This window comes from Amblyomma maculatum, chromosome 5 (assembly GCF_055883805.1).
Source record: "Amblyomma maculatum isolate TAMU_Amacu chromosome 5, ASM5588380v1, whole genome shotgun sequence".
Classification (NCBI taxonomy): domain Eukaryota; kingdom Metazoa; phylum Arthropoda; class Arachnida; order Ixodida; family Ixodidae; genus Amblyomma; species Amblyomma maculatum.
Window position 1 is genome coordinate 91,305,971 of NC_139348.1, and position 23,121 is coordinate 91,329,091.

At 50.2% G+C, this 23,121-nt stretch overlaps 1 long non-coding RNA gene across 1 annotated transcript in view; it reads left to right on the forward strand.

The window, feature by feature from the left end:
• LOC146188676 (uncharacterized) overlaps positions 1-8,035 on the forward strand; it is a 73,968-nt gene extending 65,933 nt beyond the window's left edge. Inside the window, exon 3 of the long non-coding RNA XR_014707252.1 lies at positions 7,830-8,035. This is a non-coding gene — a long non-coding RNA (uncharacterized LOC146188676). The remainder of the gene's footprint in view (positions 1-7,829) is intronic.
• The last annotated feature ends 15,086 nt before the right edge of the window (positions 8,036-23,121 follow it).

Sequence of the window (23,121 nt, forward strand, 5' to 3'; positions counted from 1 at the left end):
TTATTCAACTGCATGGCGATTACACAATGTCCCTGGCGTTACGTCCTTACTGTATGATGGTATCACGGTGTGGAGAAGTCACCATGACCTGCTAACAGAAGCGGCAGCCTTAAAGCCAGCTTTAGACAGTAAGGCCAATTGTGCTAATATGCTCGCCTACAGCTTTCCGCTCGCAAAACCACGTTCACGTCAGTTGCCTACTGCTGGGGCATCGTAAACTTTTTACAATGCTAATAAGTTTCCAACCATCTGGAACTGTACTTAAAGAAAGTTCAATGTTGGTAGAGAATTCTTGGTTTATCATCCAACAGTTGCAAGTGGGAACCACCTGACGTTCTCAGGCTAAAACGCAAGCGGTGAAGGCTCTGAACCTACTCAGACATATTGCTTTCGATACAGGCGGCGCTAGCTCAAATATTGCTCGACATTTCATGACAGCACTTATATGAAAGCGGTTCATAACCTCGCATCGCTTATCAAGCCCAGTTCATGCGCAGACTCAGTGGGATTGCCTCGAAGTAATCAATAAGAAGGGTATGATAACTATTACTTGCCATCTTCGCATACCACAGTTCGTGGCAGTTCAAGAGAATGCCAGGCTCAACACATTAGATGAGGTATAGTGCGTCAGCAGCATGGAGCTCGCAGCATTTAGGCCATTTTGTTAGTCACCACGAGCACCACGGGGTTACACTTCATCACACACCATACTTTCGCAGCCAACCCCAGTTCTCCCGGAATGGAATTGTTCTACCACTCACGGACTGATCTTCGTCAACCAACCTTATCTCATGCGGCGTCGTCTCTTCGCGAGAGAAACCTGGAACAAGACACCTACCTTCCACCCTTTCACATGGTCCCACCATTGCATATATAGATGCCAGCATCCAGGGCTACAAAACGGCCGGTGTAGCCTACTGTCCCTGCAAGATTGTCCAGGTTGTCTCCTGGAACCTCCTTCCTGATTTTGTGCTTCACTGGCTGATATACAAGACGCGCTTCATTAATGCACCGCCACTGCCTTACCTCCTACAGCCCATATCGTAATTTGCGCTTATCCCCTTCAAGCAACACAACTTCTCCGACGCGTCAGTCGCAGCCTAGATATGTGCCAGAACATACATCATCTGGTCACTCCCATCCTGCGACCTATTCGAATTGAGTAGGTCCAACGTGACCTGCGGAGTTCTCCTCGTGGGCGGCGACGAACATTTATGGATTGGGTTTGCCGAACACCCTCGCAGCGAAGAGCAAGCGCATGGCGCGGCGGTGCTGCGTCCGTTCTAGGATGCCTCGATGCGCGCTCCCCTTCGCCCCTTCGCGGCCGTGCAGTGTCGAGGCAGCCGCGTCTTCTGCTACGACATCCACCATTACGATGCTCACTCCGTAGGCAGCCAAAGGGCGGCGGAGAAAGCCCGCGCATCGAGGTACACATGACAGCTGGCGTCGGTGGCAGCACATATCGAGTTTTATGCGAGAAAACGTGTGCTGATTTTAAGGTATGACGAGAATACAAAATTTTTGCATCGGCAGTGCGAAGATTTCAGATCGGTAATCTTCATTTATAAAGCGCAGTTTTCTGACCCGAATTCCTGCAGGTGGAAATTGTTGCGCAAGCCAGCCGCCTAGAGAGACTAAAACATTTTCTTGAGCTAGTTGGTAACTATTCATCTTGGTTAAAAACGAGTAGTTACCAGTAGTTTTCAAATTCAAATATCAGGCAGGTTACAGACACACCGTAATTTCGGTTTTAGCTTTTCTCGATTCTTACTCTCAAGATCGGCTCTGCGTTTTAACATAATATAATTCAACCAATGTCACAATCGCGGCATCAACCACGTCACAGCGGCATCGGCTGTGACGAAGATGTCGTGGAGGACACCAGCAATTTAGACCACCTCATATTTTATTAACGTGCACCAATATCGGACTAGTACGCGCCCCCGTGTGTTTTCGCCCTCCATCGCAACTAGGTCACCGAAACTGGGTCGCACCCACTTCCTCAGGATGAGCAGTCGAATGCCACATACCACCAAACCAATACCTCTCAGCCATTTTAATTTTCAGTATAGTCCCAAACTTTATGAGTAATTTTTTTTCCGTGGGGAATTACACGCTAATATACGTCAAAATGAACCTGTTCTGACATATTTTTGTTTTGCTAGCGTATACAGCATGCTATTTCACTTTACATTACAGATAGTTGTATTTTATGGCCGTTTTCTGCTTGGCAAAGTGTTTTAATACCCAGTGACTGCCTTACTTTAACTGTGCAGAAGGGGCTAATAAATATTTTAATAGATTTACCGCATGTTTACCGACTTCATTTTCGTGTGCCCCTGTAATCACAACCAGGAAATGTTTGTTATTAGGCTGCGGCGCAGCCATGAACTCCTTGCCATTAATATCTTCTCAGATGATCAGATAATAAGCCGATCATTAGATGGGGAAGGAAAAGTGAATGCCTAGGTCCTAGGCATTGCGTGATCACATGACTCATATCCAATACACAAGTATATGGATTTTATACATTGCAGTAACTAGAAGTTAACCGTCAATTAATCATTAGTGATAGATATTGACATGACATTCTTGTCATCGCTACACTTGTGTCATGCTCTGTCATACGCCTCATCACACACATAAAAAGACGCGCGCGCACATTGTCTCAGTTGGACAGCTGCAAAGACAAAATTCCGAAAGCACTGTACAATCTACACAGGAGAAATGCGAAAGCCGGAGCGTTGCTGCAGGGGCATCACGTTTGCTCTCATTAATATTTAAATTAAATGTACCATCATTATCATTGCTACTTTCACCGTTGTCATTATCACTAATTGCAGCATCATTACCATCGCTACTATACTCTCCGCAGCAGGCAAGGAGATTATTATGTGCATTTTGTGATCTCGGGCATGGCGCAGTTGGTTAGAGCACTCAGCTGGGGATCCGAGCGATGGAGCGATGGACCTAGAGACAGGATTTTTATTCTTCTAATGTGTCATCAGGATGATTGACGAGTGACACTTCAGCACTCAGCTCGTGCGCAAATCTGGCGCACAGCTGCCGCACACGGGATTTCGTTCAATGAGCCTAGAAAAGCTTTCGCCTTTGGGAAAATGTCTAGACACGCTCCGCATATGAGGACTTGAAAGGGAAGCTTAGACCTTAATTTACATTCGACTACGCCTTGTTCCATGCTCCTTCATTGAGTACAAAATCAATTTGCACAAAGCGCCGGCTTCAAAGAGCGCGCAAGGTACGCGCAAATCTTTACGGATTCGCATCCCGTATAAAGCAAGCGGTTTAGAAATAACCGTTTAGTGTTATCCAGAATTAAACGAGTTAAACACACAAGCATATGCCAGATATCAAGTATACAAGACTGACCAAAGCTACGGGAAAAGCACGCAAATGCACGACTAACATTACGCCGCACACACACAAATGGTCCTTTGCTCGCCACTTGTCGCGCTTGAGTTTGGCCAGCGTTGCGTCCTGACGGCGGCTTCAACGCGACAAATGGCCAAGTGCATTTCCAAGAGGCCACAGTGAACGACTTCCTGTGCCACGCATTCTCTTCAGACCTTGTTTCGACGTGTATCGGGAATTTATGACCATCTGAGCCTTCTCCGCCCAGAAAGAGAAACACACAGAGAAGTTGACGCCGATCTCACAAGAACTGCGTTTACGCTGTGCTGTGTAACTGCTCTGCTTTCGTCGCTTTGCGCCGCGGCCGAGACGCGACTCCGGGGTCATTTGCCGTGAACCGGAACAGACGGAGCCGGCGGCGCAGCCCTTTCCGATGGGTTCGGATACCACCTCCGAAGAGCGGCCGCTTTCGCCGTGGCCCTTTGGCCCTGGGTGTTCCTCGGGACTCTCTCCCGCAGTTACGTCATGTGACGTGCGTGCCTAGGAACTATGTGTGGGGACCTGGGGAACGTTTTCGCTATAGATATACAGACCTTCATCTTATGCGAACTCTCTCTCACTGTGAACCTGGAACATGTAACCTTTTGTATACAGTCTATTCCTCTTCTCCTCTCAAATGAGCCTCTCGCTACTTCGAGCATGACACCAACACCGGAGGGGCCGATGCCGTCGCTAACCACGTCCAACACCAGCCACAGAAGTCGTCTTTTCATATCTTTCGGAAATCGGAATGTCTTTCTATCATTTCGTGAGTGATTCGTACACTTGGGCAAGCAAACCCATGACATTTTGCTGCAAGAAAAACGCCGCGCATGTGTGTCTCAAACAGCCGCTACTAGGCGTGGGCAGCGCAAAGACGGCCATTGGTCGGAAGGCGGCACGTACTCTTTCAGAGAGTGACCCCATCCTGCAAGAGGGCGCGCGCATCGATGCATCCTAGTCCATTCGGTTGCGGAGCGGCACGCGTGCCTAGATGGCGCGGCGGGCTTTCAGTGCCTATTTGGCTGTGTTGTTGTTTTGCGCTGCCAGAGTGCCTCACAAGGTGTCTACGTTACGTTCTGAGTTTTCGATTTGCGGCAGGCACCGTACACGAACAAAGTCTGTTACAAATGGCTTTGTTGTCTTGCGGTTTGGCACCAGCCGCAGTTATCCTTAGGCAAGCTTAAGCAGTGGCGTGGGCCGAAGCCGAGGACGATCTTCGTGGCCAGTGTATTTAGTGGCTGTGAGATGTTGGCCAATGAGGTGGCAAACTCTAGGGAGTCCAGCCGAATCCAGAAGTCGACTAGAAATTATTATGAGTAAGAAGTGCTTTGTACCCAACTGCGGATTGGACGACCAAGGTTATCCCAATCAAGTGCCACTTTTTAAAGCTCCGTCGGTCCCTCACTGCGTAGAAGTGTGGCAGCGCAAGATACCCAAAGGATATTGCATTCGAGTGACCACCTCTGCGCGGAGCGCTTTTCTGGGAATATGGCACCAAGATGGTTCTATGCCGAGTTCAGTATGAATTTAATTTATAATGTGGCCAATTCGAAAAATTCGGTGATGTCGGCAGCTTCTGTGCCCAGTATTTTTCCAAGCTGTCCACAATATCTAAATAAACAGATAAGTTAAACAAATAACGTCCGCGCCTGCACGCTGTTTTTCCTTAAAGTAGACAACCCGTCAGCGGCGGCATTCTCCTAAACTATGAGCTTGACAGGATAAACACAGGGGAAATCAAGCAATAATTTTAGCGTCGGATAGCTAGCGCCGTGAACCGTCACTTCAACGAACATTAAGGAACCTTACGAAAACGTCAAAAGAATGAAAATTTGCCCAACTGAAGTGCATGGAAGCTTCTTTCAAATTAACTCCAAGAAACATGAGGTGTTAATCAAATCTCAAACAAGTTATTTTTCGTTGAGCTCCTTTCCATGCGATGAAAGCAGAAAACTATTGCAGGGCTTTTGAACTTACGCATCCAGTAGTCTTGAACACAGTCACCATGTTTGAGCTACCATGATCCTTGTCCGCAACAGCGGTCCGCTGCCAAGGAAAGGCGCTCATTTTCTTCAAGTAGATCATTGCTTCGGTAGATTACGGTTAGCTAGCATGCTTCCATGAAGCTAAAAGGCATGTTTATCTCCTTATTAATGCACCCGAGGTGGCCGAAGTTAACCATATTCTATATGCCGGCAATCATCTCACAGTGTAGCCGCATTACGGTTCACAAGCACTCTTTGAATGCGCACTTACGATTTTCGTACCGACTGTGGGAATATGCGCGTTGGGGCCGAACATTTATATTTGACAAGCGATATAATGCTTTTGCGATCGCACGGATGAATGAGAAACTTTGCCAGGAATGCATTTCGACGAGTTCGGAAGAATCACGGGGTCGCGTTCGCGCTGCATGTTCCGCCCATTCATGCATTCCTAGCACGTAAAGCACGAAGTAGCTGAAATTTATTACGTGTCGACAGCACTTTCAATTCTCCTGAACCCTTGTCGCGAGTACCAAAACGCACGTACACGCCAGGGCACCGAACGATCCCGCTACATCTACATAACGGCCGTCGCAGCCAGCGGACTAATATGGACCCCGTGACGTTGTGCTATCTAACGACATTCAAAACGATGCGGTCGCGCCACCGGGTGCACTCTAAGACCTAAATATATTTTTACACTGTGCCTTACCCTCATTAATGATTCAGTCCCTCAGAATACCTCCTTCGCATACTACGTGATCTCGTCCCTCTGTGCGCGGTAAACTTCCCCCGCGGTCTTACCCGCCACAGGAGGTTGCGCTTCAGAGGATCCGCGTCGGGGTTAGTCGTACTCCTGCAGTCCTTCGGGCCGTGCTTCAATCTTGGCGCTTATGTATCTACCCAGGGTGTCCTGTCTGCCAATCTCAAAGCACCAAGGCAGATATTCGCCGCGTGTTGTGGGTTTGCCCGGCACTGAAACCAACAAGATTTCGGTACCTGACAGCAGCGCGTATACCGCCAAACAACCCATCCTCATATTGTTACGTGGTGGCATGACATACGACGAAACAGGGCGACACAACAGAAACACAACTACGTGATGACATGACGATGAAATATGCTTTAATGGCCAGTGGGCCTAGCGCGAGCGCTCCGCCCCGCGCCACTGCCCGCTTCGTCATCTTCATAGCACTACCCAGGGCCACCGAGCGATTGTCCCGATCGATTGCTAGAAATCCATTGCATGAAGTGACGATGAACACAGACACAGGATTAGGACATGAAACGCTAGACACCACAGTGAATGCGAAGATGGGATGAATGCTTGCACCGGAGCACCAAGTCCAATCTTCACCGTTTTCCGAAGGCCAAGGCTCATGGACACGCCAAACGGCTTGGGCGAGGGTGCTGTCTTCGCTCGAGTGGTCGTGAGGTCGCTTCGTCGTGGGGTCAGTAGGGTCGGCAGGGTCGGCTTTGGGCTCTTCCTGGTCGTCGTGTGTTGTGGTCAGGGCTGGGGATAGCGGCTGGTCGGGTCTGAGCAAAATGGGCTGGGGCAGAGCTGGGCAGCGGTCTCCACGGGCTTTCGGCAGATCGACCCGGCGTACGGTTGGCTTCGACGGTGCAAGGCGAGGATGGGGATGAACCGCACCTCCAACCAAATGTTACGTGGTGGCATGACAAGCGATGAAACACGGCGACACAACAGAAACACAACGACGTGATGACATGACGATGAAATATGCTTTAATGGCCAGCGCGCCTAGCGCGAGCGCTCCGCCCCGCGCCACTGCCCGCTTCGTCATCTTCGTAGCAATATGTCTAGACGCACTGGCCTCATCTCCGCTTCCTCCTCAACTTCATTCCATCAGCTACCCTTTCCCGATTTATTTAACGACCACAGTTTGTTTTATAACTCTCATATGCCTTCAGGCAATAACCACCATTATTTTAGATGTTGAACCTTTGAAGAGGCGCCACATTCAGTTATTGCATATCAAGTTCACAAAGATGACCACAGAGTTGTTCTTGGGAGCTCTAACCTGCTCATAAGTCAGAGGCCTTCGCCATGTGGCAATAATAGGAAAGCGAAGGTCGATTGCTGCTGCATTCTCGTACATTTCTCAGTGGCCGCTTTAAAAGACAACCCAAAAGAGCAAAGTTCTGTCTAAGGTGTTCTTGTTCACTGATGCATCAGTAAAAGCTTAGATGCTGAGCTTTGATGATAAAGAGCAAAGAATGCTGTTATAGGTTTTCTGATCCCATTACTAAAAACAGTTATTCTTACCTGCGTTTCGTTTTTACTTTTTAGCTCAGGCTACATGGCATGCACAGCCGCCCCCCTCCCTCTGCCCATGTGCCGTGTAATCAAAACATTAGAGCGGGTGCTCTCTATTAAATGCTCACTTTCTTCTTTTCCGCTCTTTCCAGTGCCGTACGCTCGACCCTGGACCGCAATGCCCACATGGATGTCTTTGCCACCCGGAGAGAATAAACTTATTTGTTGGAATGTGTATGAACCCTCGTTTTCCTCCGCTTCGTGGATATAACCGCCCGGAGACCGGTAACCCAATAAGACCTGTGGTTGGACATCGACCAGTGCGTAATCCTCAATAAAAGTTCTCAGAGAAAGTTTAGGTCATCGCTTTTTATGTGTTACTACGCTGTTGCTGGGATAAGAGATGCAGTGTTTAACTGTACACTTATCGTTGCAAAAGATGCCATTTCATAACTAGGACCTGTAAATCTATAGCGTGCAAAACTGTTTTCTTTTCTGGCTTCATTAATGCTTGATCTCCAATTAATTGCGGTGATATGGCATCAAGTAAACGGGTAATTGTGGTATTCTTTACATGGCCAACTGAGTTCGCCGCTGATGCGGTCCCACTTCTTATTGCCCGCGCTAGGCCTGAACCTAGTTCCAGGAATAGCGCTCTGTATTCTACATATTGCATCACTTTGCGATACTTACGGCTTATACCGATTTCGGCCAGGGCACAGTTAACCACGTGGGCGACGCCGGCGTGCACAGAGAAAAGAGATGATTTTACTGCAGAACTTTTGCAAACTTTGTGTGGAAAAGCGTTTGCTGAACTGTTTCCGTGGTTCCCGTTCGCAGCCGCAATCTCTCACTGCAGCAGCGATAATCTGCTTAGTACATATTTATCGGTTGGCCATAAAAAGCCGTTCATAAAGTGGCCTTCATTTTTTCCGCATGTAGGAAATGCGAAGAACGAGAGCCGACAAACGGAGAGCGAGCATTTTACTTTCGCTCTAAGAAAGCGCACATCTGAACGAAACACCTTGTGTAAAGACGATAGGCTAAAATGCCTGCATCCATAATTGCGCAGACGTTCTGTTATACTGGTTGACCACATAATAACCAACAGTGCACAGAAATATAAATCAGCGAACACGTGACATAACGGGTGCAGGCATGCGCTGACCTACAGCTAAGCTTGCCCAAACCATGCCACATTAAACACACATCGAAAAGAACAACTTCCCTATATTTTCTGGTGAATATTGCAAGGAGCGCCAAAAAATTCATCGCATATACCTAGAGCAAATTAGAAACGCTACTTTTTCTGAGACAGCAATGTACAGTTTCGTTTGTTTTGTGTATTTCGTATAACGTCAAGGGTCTGCGTGAGTCTCACGGACGTATGTTCTGTAATTGAGCTTTTCACGTTGAGGTCTTCATGTAGATGGCGTACGTAGCGTTTACAACATGGTGGCGTCCTGCCCGCCGGCTTCACAGAGATAACAGCTTCGTCCTTTTCATCGACGCGTTACGTTTTTGTACACTGTTTCATTCAGCTTCAATTTCCACGATCACACCCTCGCCTAAAGTATCAAGTAACAAACCGTTGCTACTTGATACAGGAAAGTGAAGAGGTGGAGGTGGTGAAAACTTTTATTGCATATTTGTAGGTTTGACGCGGAGCCTTAAGGGCCCCGGCCTTACAATGCTGGGTGGAGAACCTAGTCAGGGACCCCATTTGCGGTTGCCGCCTCCCGCGTACGCCGCGTTGAGGCCCTTTGGGCCTGTAGGTCGCAGCAGCCGAGCAGGGTCGCCTCCCAGTCCTCCCGGGAAGGGTTAGGGATGGGGAAGGGATGGGTTTCGTTGGCAGGCCGATACCATGTGGTAGGTGCCAGCCACCTCCACATAGTACTAGCACTGGCCAGTGAATTGGGAGTCCAAATTTTAAGTACTGCCGGGCACAGCATCGCGTTAGTGAAGAGGCGCAGGAGCAGCCTCTCGTTCGCTTTTCCTAACCCTTTGCAGGGGTTATGGTATTTGCGATGCGAGTTTTGATAAAAAATTACAGTATCTTTGAACGTGTAGGCCGGATTAGAATTGATGTCCTCAGCCGATTCGAGTCCCGAGGAAACTGCCCGGAGAGAAAGCGCGCGGACGGCTGCGTCAGCTGCCTCGTTCCCTGCAAGACGCTGGTGGCTAGGAGCCCAGACGAGATATCGGTACGCGGGATCCGTGTCCCGACAGCAATTTTGAAATATTCTATATCCTAAGGGGGTAGTCCACCCTTGACGACGTTTCGACAAGCTCCTCGTGAGTCGGTGATGATATATTTAGAAGTGTGGTCTGAGGCGGCGAGTGCAATGGCTACCTCTTCAGCGTTTTATAGATTTGGACTTGAATGTAAGACCATCGACTGCGTTCCCGTTGTAAACTACTGCGGCCGTGTACCAGCCCCCGGATGGGGGCCCGAGGCATCCACGTAGAACACACCTGATTTGTTGCCATAATGACGGGCCAAGGCCTCCACCAGCGCCAGGCGCCGCCCATTATGGTCTTTTCGTGACATGTTGGCAGGGAGAGGCCGCACTCTCCAGAGTTCTGGGATGCGGAGCCGCTCCTCTGTGAACTGTTTATGTTGAATGTTCAGCCGGACAAGAAGGCAGCGACCCGACACTGTCTGTGTGAGGCGGATATATTGGTTCATGTGCTTCCTGAAGCTCCCTGAAAGTGTTCACCATCCCTAGGGTCATGAGCCGACTGTTTGAGGTGGAGATTGGGAGGTCGAGGGCACGTTTCAAGATTTTTCGGAGGATCACCTCGAGGGTATCCTCCTAGTGCTTCCGCAAGTGGAGGTAAGGAGTCGAATACAGGATTCAACTGGTTACGAAGGCGTTTGCCAGCCGCAAGACATATTTACTTCGCAACCCCCCGCGTTTGTTAGACACCCGGCGGACCATACGCCCCACCTGATCATCCACATGGCGGAGCTTGGCTGGTGTTGTGTCAGGGCGTCTTTGGTGATGGATGAAGAGACCGAGTACTCTGATCTTTTTTTATTCATGAATTGAACCGCTCGCAAGTGAGAGCGAGATTTGTGTACTGCATCTGCGAGAGGGGCGGAGATGCACAAACTGTGATTTCTGGGGGGAACATTGAAGACCACAGCGCCAAGCATAGCAGTCCACTATGCTCGCCGCTGTTTGCAGGCAGGTTTCAATGCCGCCCAAGCTGCCCTGCGTTGCCCATAGGGTGATGTCATCGGCGTAGAGCGCGTGCTGCACGCCTTCGACCTGCACCCTGAGGTGTGCCCCGTGTGCTGAGCATGAATGGTCCGTGCTCCTTGTCTTGTATTTTGATGTAGGATTGTCGGTCTGTAAGGAATTGTCTTGTATATTTGAACGTATTGCTTCCACAGTGTGTTTCACTTAGATGAGTTAGTACGACTTCGTATGTAACGTTATCGAAAGCGCCTTTTAAGTCAAGGGCGAGTACAACCCGATCACTGGGGGGGAGGGGGGCGTTGGAATGGGTTGAGAATATCTCTGTTAAGTTGGAGAAGGACATCCGGTGCGGATCTGTGTGGGCGAAATCCGAACATGGTGTCCGTGAAAGTGCGCCAGTGTTCAAGATACTCGGATAGCCGATCGAGCACTATAGTCTCCATTAGAATGCCCACACAGGAGGTGAGAGAAATGGGGCGGAGGTTATCCGTGTCGATTGGTTTGCCAACTTTCGGGATGAAAGCCATAAGTGCCGTTTTCCAATCGATGGGTAAGAGGGTTTCCCCTTTACAGATTGCGTTAATGTATTCGAATAGGCACTGGTACGTCGAGTCAGGCAGGTTCGCCAAAAGCTTGACGGTGACCTTGTCCCGACCAGACGCGGTGCCTCTCTTCATTTTGACTAGACTGGCCCGGAGATCGTGAAGCTGGAAAGGTTTGTCCAGCTCCGAGTTCTCCTTGCCTGCGTAGGAGCAGACCGATCCTCGGGGGTCTTGAGTTGTGCACAAGTAGCGGTCCCGGAGCGATTGTGCCAGCTGCATAGTGTTGCCTTTAAAGGAGTGGATTGCTCGGTGTAAATGTTTTTGGGTTTCGGTGCGGGTCTGCATTGGATTGATAAGAGCTCGGAAGAGCCTCCATGTATTGCGGCTAGACATTTGTCGGGCCGCTGTATTGCAACGATACACCCAGTTCGAGTCAGCGAGCTGGGCCGCGTACTCGGCGGCTTGGTGGGTGTTATCGACAATACGTTCTTTAAGTTTGCGGTTGAGTTTTTGGCGATGCCAGTGGCGTGTAAGGACACGGCGAGCTTCCCAGGGGTGAATGAGCTGATTATCTACGTCCATTATTGCCTCTGTGAGCTGGATCTGGGTTTCATGTGTGCGAAGGTGTGACCCTACCCTACGTGCCGACCCTACGTTTAAACAAGTACACATAATGACTCACTCTACAGAAGCCCTAAAACATTTAAAGGAAGTCCATGGCACTCTTAGGGTCACACAGGCTGTACATGCTGCTTGTCACCGTTACCCAGTGACTATGTCATTCACGGGGTGGTCAACACAAACTTGAATACCATAGCAGCAGAAGTGCTTCCTCAAGCAGCAGATGTGTCGCAACCTATTTATGATTTCTTGCCACCGGATCCACTCCTGACCTATTTTGACATCATCAGCATCCCTCAGGCAGCGTGCACGTGCTCTAATTCCCCCGTGTACGTACCCCCTTCCCCCCAATCTAACAAGGGTGGAGGAGGTATCTCTGAGACGGCTGAGAGTCGGAGTGGCCCTTACGCCCACCGTTCGACACCAGTGGCAAAGTACTACTATTCCAGTTCCCGACAAATGCCCACACTGCGAAGAACCCGCTTGCGACACCACTGTCCGGCATCTAATATGGACGTGCCCAGGAACGTCGCATATGCGCAAGATCATTTTACAAAACGCTGGACTTTCACCGACTAATGACTCTCATTTCCAGTTATGGATAACAAACAACATGCAAACAACAAACAAGCACGCAGTTTATGTGACGTATTGCACATGGCAGCATTCCACACATTCCTGTGACCCTACCACCACCTTTTATGCCGTGTGGCAAACTCAGCGCCATAAATAAAATAAAATAAAACAGATGGTGCACCCTTGCTCTGCTATGGCAGTGTTGGTAGTAGCGGGAAAAGTTTGCCGGAAGGTAGTCCAATTAGGGATGTGGGCTTGTGTGGTAGGACGCTTAGGGAGGCGTGTGTAGATCGTGGTATTAAGAAGGCAGTAGTCCCTGCCAAGGGTTTCCTCGGTGCTAACCCAGTCTGCGTGTTGAATGTTGCGAGTGAAGGTCAGATCCGGACACGTGTACCGCGTCATGGAGTTACCTACGCATGTTGGGTAAACAGGTTCGGTGTGGAGGATGAGGCCCAGTGTAAACACAAGCTCCGCCAGTCCTCGCACCTCCTCTTTACGGTACCCCACAGCTGACTGGGGGCATTGAAGTCACCCAATATCAGGAGGGGATCTCGACTCGCTGTCTTCAGCGCGCGGCTGAAGATGTCTGCGAAAGTCACTCGCTTGAGTTTGGGGGAGCAGTATATGTTCAGTATGTGCATGGAAGGACCTGAGGGGCGGAGGGGTAAGATCGTCACCATGACATACGAAAAGGGAAGTGTTAGGTCTAGATCCACTTCTGTGGCTGTGTATGATTTGTGTACGAACAGACAGGACGAGGGGTCTCGCTGGAACGTCGTGTAGTTTGTTAATTTGGCCTCCGCCGGGCAAAGCTTCGAATGTTTCAAAGTAGAAGAGTAGACTCGCGCGTTTTTGGCCGTTCCTGAAGACCCTACAGTTTCATTGCATTACCAATAGTGATTGACATGATTTGGGGGGGAGAGACTGCTGGTTAGGCTGTCCCGCCATGAGTGATATTTAGTGAGACTGGTACAGACGCCGCCCCGGAGCCGGCACCTGAAGTAGGTGCGGGGTTGGAGTCCTCGTGATCCGAATCCGCAATAGTTCGGGAGTATTTTGCGAGACAAGACATATGTTTAAGGTTCCCTGCTCGACGGCCTGTTTTTGTGAAACGGGACATATTTTTAAGGTTCTCAGCCCGACGGCTCGTTATGGGATGATCCTGGATATTGCCGCGAAACCTTCAAAACAGTATTTGTTGTTTTTTAACAGCCGCTGGCATACAGGCTTATCACTCCGATTCTGCACCGCGTATCAGTTCCGTAATCTTTGTTTGTTAATGCTCGATGCCGCGAGTCACACCTTTATCAGTTTTGTTGTAGCACAAGATGCACCGAGATCTGTCTCGAGGTTCCGGCCACTCGGGTGTCTTTCCACAATGTTCCAGCCCGTGCTGGTAGCTGCTTGCGACGTTACCTAGATTGTTCTGTGCAGCCTTTAAATTGAGCGTTGCTGAGTGTGACGGGCATTCTTTGTTCGACGATCGACGACCACGTTTGTTTCTATCGCCGCCGCCGAGTAGCTTAGTTCTTTTGAGGACGCAAGTCAGCCCAAATAAACAGTTTCTTTAGTGCAATCATAGACCCTTCATTTGTGTCGTCGACCTCGTCACCACTACGTGACATCTGGTGGAGATGCTGCCTTTGATCCTTCAAGCGAAGACCCAAGCCGTGTTCCCGTCGCCCTGGAAGACCAGCCTACAGGTCACCGAGCCAGCCGCCGACTTCAAGGCCTACAACCCGAACACGGTCTGCTGCTTGACCCCATTCGATCTCGGAAGGCATCGACGCTGACAATGGCCCAGCCTACTGCACCGGTTATTTTCTTCCAACCCCGGGAGCCCCCCCTGCTTCCATGGACTACCGGATGAAGATGCGGGAGATTGAATGGACCTTTTCGACCGTGTGGCAGATTTCAATGGCTGGAATGACGCCGCGAAACTTAGGCAAGTCTACTTTGTTCTTCAAGGACATGCCCGAGTTTGGTTCGAAAATCATGAGGCAACTATGAAGGATTGGGAGACTTTCAAGGAAGCGTTTCTGACTGCCTTTTCAAGCATCGTCCGAAAGGAAAGAGCTCAGGCCCTCCTTCAGTCAAGACTGCAACTTCCTAACGAGTCTGTCCTGGCGTACGTTGAGGAGATGAAGCGCCTCTTTCGCCACGCCGACCCTAACATGACTGAAGGTGAGAGAGTCATACTTTTAATGCGAGGCGTCAAAGAATCGCTTTTTGGAAATCTTGTCTGAAATCCGCCAACAACAGTGGCGGAATTTGAAACGGAAGCGTCTGCCATCGAGAAGACGTTGTACACCCGGATGCGCCACTACGAGCGGCCACTTCAGCCAGGCTACTCAAGCCACTACCCTAGCGCATCGGCAAGTAAAGAGAACCCTCGTGACCTCATCCGGGAGATCGTGCGAGAAGAGCTCCGTCGAATGCAGCCATCATCGCAACAACCCCAGGTGGCGACGCTCGCGGACGTCGTCCGTGAAGAAGTCCAGCAGGCGCTGGGCGTTCCTGAAGCGACGGCTGCGACTGTTCCAGCACAAGAGGCAACAGCGATGAACTACGCTGGTGCATTACGCCGCCCTCCGCCCCGACGTGATGACTTTCCGAGCCCTCGCCGCTACCGTCCTGTTCCTGAAAACCGCCCCTTGGCCTACCAACGACCAACAAGCCCCAGGAAGTGCTACGCATGGAGGACAGCGAGCAGCCGGCCATTATGCTTCCCCTGCGGTGAGGCCGGCCACATTCTGCGGCACTGCCCGTACCGACAAATCGGTCTCCGCGGATTTGCAGTCGACACTCCACGACCACGCCCAGGTGAACGACCTTAAGAAATTGACAACTATTTGCGTAGCGGTGAGATTGCGCCACCAAGACGTCGATTCAGGTCTCCATCGCCGTACAGGGACCACTTTGCGTCGCCAGGACGTAACTATGATGGTAGTGTGCGCGGAAGTTCCCCAAGCCCCCGTAGGGGAAACTAAAGGCAGCAACCTTTGAAGGTGAGGTTGCTCAAAGGCGAAAAGACGAAGATCCTCCGCCGCCGACGACCACTAACGACGACGCAGCCGTTTCACCGCCGCTCCACATGACGTCATCGACGACAACACGACCAAAGTGCAAGCAGACACCGCCGCCCAGCGAAGTAACAACGGTATGCCCCGGCCATGACCTGAAGAAACGCCGGAGCCGAGATCGGACACTAAGGCCCACGTGCAATGCGAGGACGCGAACAAGTGACCTTGAAGTTGATGTCGACGGTCACAGAGTCACTGCCCTAGTAGACACCGGAGCTGACTATTCAGTCATTAGTGGACCGTTAGCCTCTCAGCTCAGAAAAGTTACCACCGCTTGGGATGGCCCGCTGATTCGCACCACAGGTGGCAACCTGATTACTCCATCGGGACGATGCACTGCAAGAATAACCGTAAATGGGCGTACTTACCGCACCAGCTTTGTGGTCTTGCAGCAGTGCTCCCGCGACGTGATTTTAGGCATGGACTTCCTAAATGAACATAGGGCTATCATCGACCTGCGATCCAAGCTCATCAAGCTCTCTGCAGACAAAGCCATTCATGCTACGACGACGTCGATGCAACACATCCCTCTAAACGTCCTCGACGAAGAATTGAACGTCCCGCCCCGATCAAGTATCGCAGTCTGCGTAGGTAGCGCCAACATCGAAACCGCTGAAGGCATCGTCGAAGGAAATATCCAATTGCTCTTAGAACGAGGTGTCGGCATCGCAAGAGGCATCACGAAATTCCGGAGAGGTCAAGCTCAGGTTCTGGTAACAAACTTCACCGAAGAATACCGGCATCTCAACAAGGGCACGACGATCGCCTTTCTCGACGAATTAGCGGACCTCAAAGATGTATTCACCCTCCACGACCAAACGCTGGAAGACGCACCGGACCTATTCCGTCAGCCAACATTTGACATCAACCCGGCATTGACCCACAACAGGAAAGACCAGATTCTCAGTCTGCTTCGAAGCTACGGGGAGTGCTTCTCATCGTCATCGAAGGTACGACAAACACCACTGGCCAAGCATCGCATATTAACGGACGAACACGCCCGACCTCTGCGCCAGAGCCCTTATCGTGTATCGCCGCGAAAACGCCAGGCCATTCGCGATCAAGTTGAGGAAATGCTCAGTGATGACGTAATCCAGCCATCGAACAGCCCCTGGGCAGCACCAGTCGTTTTGGTCAAGAAGAAAGACAGTACACTTCGCTTCTGCGTTGATTACCGCCGCTTGAATAGCATAACGAAGAAGGATGTCTACCCGCTTCCCCGCATCGACGACACTCTCGACCGGCTCTGCAATGCAAGCTACTTCTCATCGATGGACCTGAAGAGCGGATATTGGCAAATTGAGGTCGACGGAAGAGATCGCGAGAAGACCGCATTCATCACACCGGATGGCCTTTATGAATTTAAGGTGATGCTCTTTGGCCTCTGCTCCGCACCAGCCACGTTTCAACGAGTAATGGACACAGTCCTGGCAGGCTTGAAGTGGCAAATTTGTTTGGTATATTTGGACGACGTTGTTGTCTTCTCGTCCAACTTTGAAGACCACCTAAAACGACTACAGACAGTGCTGGAAGCCATCAAGTCATCGGGGCTAACGCTAAAAGCAGAGAAGTGTCACTTCGCCTACGAAGAACTCCGATTCCTAGGTCACATCGTTAGCAAGGACGGTATTCGCCCAGACCCGGAGAAAACAGCTGCAATCGCACAATTCCCACCGCCTGCCGACAAGAAAGCTGTGCGCCGATTCCTTGGGCTGTGCGCTTATTATCGACAATTTGTCAGAAACTTTTCGCGGATCGCCGAACCGTTGACGCAGCTTACAAAGGCTGACGTACTTTTTAAATGGGAAGCGCCGCAAGGAGAAGCCTTCGACGAACTTAAGCGCCGCCTGCAATGCCCTCGTGTACTTGGCCACTTGGATGAAAACGCCGAGACCGAAATTCACACCGACGCGAGCAGTGTAGGCCTAGAAGCCATTCTCGTCCAGAAGACTGCCAGACAGGAAAAAGTAATCGCCTACGCTAGCAGGTCTCTCACAAAAGCCGAAGTCTATTACTCGACGACCGAGAAGGAGTGCCTTGCGATCATCTGGGCTACTTCTAAGTTTCGTCCATACCTATACGGCCGACCATTCAAGGTGGTAAGCGACCATCACGCGCTCTGCTGGCTGGCTAATTTGAAAGATCCTTCCAGCCGCCTTGCCAGATGGAGCCTACGACTTCAAGAATTTGACAAGACTGTAGTCTATAAGTCGGGCCGGAAGCATTCCGACGCAGACTGCTTATCCCGCGCTCCCGTCGATTCTACCCCGAAGGACGATGACGATGACGCCTTTTTGGGACCGGTAAGCGCCAGCAGTTTCGCAGAACAACAGCGATCAGACCCTGAGCTGAAAGCGCTAGCCGATTACTTGGAAGGAAAGACCGCTTCCCCTGCTGGTGTGTTCAGGCGCCATTTATCATCCTTCACGTTAAACAATGGCCTCCTCGTGAAGAACTTCGCACCCAACAAGACCGCGCAGCTTCTCGTAGTGCTTAAAACCCTTCGGCAAGAAATTCTGCAGGCGTTGCACGATGAGCCCACAGCAGGCCACCTCGGATTTGCGCGCACGTTGCGTCGAATCCAGGAGAAGTATTACTGGCCGCGACTGTCTGCCGAAGTTGCCCACTACGTGAAGACGTGTCGTGAGTGCCAACGACGCAAGACGCCGCCGATCAAACCAGCAGGGCTACTAAACCCGATTCCGCCCCCAATCCTGCCCTTTCAACAAATTGGGATGAATCTCCTCGGCCCTTTTCCTACTTCGTCTATGGGTAACAAGTGGATCATCGTGGCCACTGACTACCTTACCCGTTACGCCGAAGCAAGAGCACTACCAAATGGTACCGCGGCAGAAGTCGCCAAATTTTTTGTCGAACAAATTCTCTTGCGACACGGCGCCCCAGAAGTGCTCATCACGGACAGGGGAACGGCGTTTACGGCAGAATTGACGCAAGCCATCCTGGAATACAGTCACACAAGCCATCGACGAACAACTGCGTACCATCCCCAGACCAATGGCCTTACGGAGCGCCTGAACAAAACGATCGCTGACATGATCGCTATGTACATCGACGCTGAACACAAGACCTGGGACGCCATCTTGCCGTACGTGATCTTCGCGTATAACACGGCAGTCCAGGAGACGACCAGAGCGGCTCCGTTCAAGCTTGTGTACGGTAGGGAGCCCACGACGACGCTCGACGCAATGCTACCGCACGTAACCAACGAGGACAACCTCGACGTCGCCGCCTACCTGCAGCGTGCAGAGGAAGCCCGACGACTCGCACGGCTGCGTATTAAAGACCAACAGCGCACCGACAGCCGACGATACAACTTACGACGACACCACGCAGAGTACAATCCAGGGGACCAAGTGTGGGTTTGGACACCTGTTCGCCGTCGCGGATTAAGTGAAAAGTTGTTGCGTCGATACTTTGGGCCGCACAAAATCATTCGCCGCGTCGGCCCACTAGACTAAAGTCATTCCTGACGGAATGTCAGCATCACAACGGCGACGCGCACGCCCAGAAATTGTACATGTACGACTGAAGCCATATTACGCGCGTTAAAGAATGTGTGGTCTTTAAAATTTGCAGTGCTTATGTTTAAGTTGCTTTGTTTTGGAACATCGAGGCGATGTTTTTTTTTTTTTTTAAGGGGGGAGTAATGCCGCGAACCTTCAAAACAGTATTTGTTGTTTTTTAACAGCCGCTGGCATACAGGCTTATCACTCTGATTCTGGACCGCGTATCAGTTTCGTAATCTTTCTTTGTTAATGCTCGATGCCGCGAGTCACACCTTTATCAGTTTTGTTGTAGCACAAGATGCACCGAGATCTGTCTCGAAGGTTCCGGCCACTCGGGTGTCTTTCCACAATGTTCCAGCCCGTGCTGGTAGCTGCTAGCGACGTTATCTAGATTGTTCTGTGCAGCCTTTAAATTGAGCGTTGCCGTGTATGACGGGCAATCTTTGTTCGACGATCGACGACCACGTTTGTTTCTATCGCCGCCGCCGAGTTGCTTAGTTCTTTTGCGGGCGCAAGTCAGCCCAAATAAAGAGTTTCTTTAGTGCAATCATAGACCCTTCATTTGTGTCGTCGACCTCGTCACCACTACGTGACAATATATTTGAAGACAGTTTCAGGAACCATTGACGAGCATTTGACTGCGATGCGGTCCATGGCGGCCTCCACCATATTTTGCAGTTGGGAGGCGAGACGCGCCTCCATAGCAGTCAGCCAATTCGGCGTCCCGCAGTAGCTGCTGAAAACACTACGGCTCTGAAGGCGTAAGAAGACGAATCAGCGTCTCTTCAAGTATTTGGTAGGCATTCTCCACAGGTGGCGCAAGTAGGTCCCTCACCTCACTGGCCGTCGCAGGCGGGTGGCTTCTGACAACGTGAGGGCATTTCTTGCTGTCATCAGAGGTATTGCTCTTTTGAAGCAATAGCTTATACGACTTGCTCGGTCGAAAAGCCGCCTGAATACTGTTAGTAGCAGTCCGCAATGCGCGTCGGAAATATGAAACGGATCGTAAAAAATTGTATGTTTGAAATTACTGGTACTAGTGATTGATTACTGATTGATGTGTAACAGGCGATGACCAGTTAATGAAATCAATATAACTAATACATTATATGTTGAAATAAAGAAACTAGAATAAATGAAAAGGGGGTTCAGAAGTGTCAAAATGCTAATAAAGGAAAGGCAATTCTTGATGATGCTAATTAATTAACTTTAGAGTGTGAAAGTGATTATTGGATCCAAATAATACTAGTAAAAGTGTGTTCAAATGTATCAAGCAGCTCAGTACTGAAGACCAAGGTTTGCGAATGCCAAGTATCAGGGAATAAATATATTGTTACGGGGTAGTTCAGCTTGTAGCAGAGGGCGGACACCGAAGACAAGGCTTTCAAACAGATGTTCTCTGTAGGCACCAGCCGAAGCTGTTGAACGTCGTCTTTTCTCAAACTCACGAGAGTCTTCTTCTTTCCTTATGCGTATGCACCGCCTAATGTGACACTACCCCGCCGGCTGAAAAGCACCGGTGCGTACTAGCGTCCAAACCAGGGTCCATGTAGTACGGTTTTAGGCGTGCAACATGGACCGTCTCGGTGCGTGGTGTAGAGACATGGCGGACGGGATGCAAGGGCGCAATTTCGTATGTCACTGGTGTCACTTGTCGTAAAATACCGTAGGGTCCTGTATACTGGGGCAAAAGTTTTTCCGAAAGGCCAACGCGGCGAGCTGGAGTCCAAAGCAACACGAGAGAGCCGCAAGAATACTCTGTGTTGCAATGACAGTAATCAGCGACGTTTCTGGTAGTGCTGAGAGGCTGCGAGTCGGTTGCGAGCAACAACGCGGGCAGCATCAGCTCGGGCTATGGCGTCACGAGCATATGAGCTGGCAGTGGTGACAGACGAGAGCAGGCTGTCAAAAGGAAGCAGAGGTTCACGGCCGTATAGAAGATAGAAGGGGGAGTAGCAGAAATATCAGAAATAAAAGAATAAAGTAAAAATGAAAAAATAAAAACGCAAAACGTCCTTCGAGTCTCTGAAAGACTGTCGCGTCATACCCTTAACGGTGGAGCCTAATTGTCCTCTAATTCTTGGATATGCTCAAAATACCGAACGCTCTGCAGGCACTACAAATCAAAGCACTCAATGATGCGTTCGATCGATCTCATCAGCTGTCGAAAATGAACAGCACGCTTTGTTTGCTTTCATATGACATGCTTGCATAAGTGATCCTATTCTGCTAGGGATGAAAGTCTACTGCTTGAAAGAAACATTTTTTGATAGCAAAGGTATCTATCAACTGAAAAGCCTTCGTAGTTAAGACACCCGTTCTCCATTATTCGCAATATTACCTACTTGTTTTCTCGCGAGGCAGCGTGACTTTTAAGCTCTGGAAAGCTAGGCTAGACTGTAGAAGCTAGGCTGAGAAGCTAGCTCTGAACAAGCTAGCTTCAGGAGTTTCGGTCCTCGCCCCGTGTTTAAACTGAAGTCTTCTGAGAATATGGGCTTTACAGCCGTGGACATGGCTTTGCAAATAATTAATAATAATAATTGGTTCACAGGAAGGGAAAGGCGCAGTAACTGTCACACTTGCTCTGTGGACAGCCGAACCGCACCGTAAGGGAAGGAAGGAAGGGGGAATGAAAGAGGAAAGAGAGAAAGAGGGGCCGTAGTGGAGGGCTACGGAGTAATTTCGACTACCTGGGGATCTTTAACGTGCGCTGACATCGCACAGCACACGGACGCCTCTTCGTTTCGCCTCCATCGAAACGCAGCCGCCGCGGTCGGGTTCGAACCCGGCAACTCCGGCACAGTAGTCGGGCGTCTTACCACTGCACCACTCCGGCGGGGCACTTTGCAAACGCAATAATAATAATTGGTTCACAGGAAGGGAAAGGCGCAGTATCTGTCACACTTGCTATGTGGACCCCTGAACCGCGCCGTAAGGGAAGGGATGAAGGTGGGAGTGAAAGTGGAGAGAGAGAGAGAAAGAGGGGCCGTAGTGGAGGGCTACGGAGTAATTTCGACCAGCTGGGGATCTTTAACGTGCGCTGACATCGCACAGCACACGGACGCCACTTCGTTTCGCCTCCATCGAAACGCAGCCGCCGTGGTCGGGTTCGAACCCGGGAACTCCGGACAGTAGTAGGGCGCAGTATTCAGTTTTGGTGGTGCCAAATTAGTGCACACGACGCGCATGCTAAATAACAGCGCAAACATACGTTTTTTTTATTTTTTTTGTATTTTTTTGCGTATGTTTACTTTGCAAACGCAGTATTCAGTTTTGGTGGGGCCAAATTAGTGCACACGACACGCATGCTAAATAACAGCGCAAACATACGCAAAAAAAAACTAAGAAATTTTGTTGTTTGTTTGTGGGGTTTAACCAACTTAACGTCCCAAAGCAACTCAGGCTATGAGAGACGCCGTAGTGGAGGACTCCGGAAATTTCGACCACCTGGGGTTCTTTAACGTGCACTGACATCGCACAGCACACGGACGCCTTGCTTTTCGCCTCCACCGAAAAGCTGCCGCCGAGGCCGGGATTCAAAACAAGTTTTAGTGCTCTATTATTTTTGTATCCGCTCCCGGAGAATCGGAAAGGGATATTCTGGACTTTTCCTGGACTTTCTTGGACATATTCCTGAACTTTTCCAAAGCATTCGATCGCGTCCCTCACAAAAGACTGATGTTTAAACTTTCACGCCTTTGTATTGATCCATTAACTTTATCCTGAATTAACTGCTTCCTCACGAACCGCTTTCAATACACCGTCATCGGAGGGCATCATTCCGCCACACACGAAGTAATCTCGGGCGTGCAGCAAGGATCCGTGCTTGGGCCATTGCTGTTCCTTATCTTTATAAATGACCTCCCCTCTGGCATAGCATCATCCATTC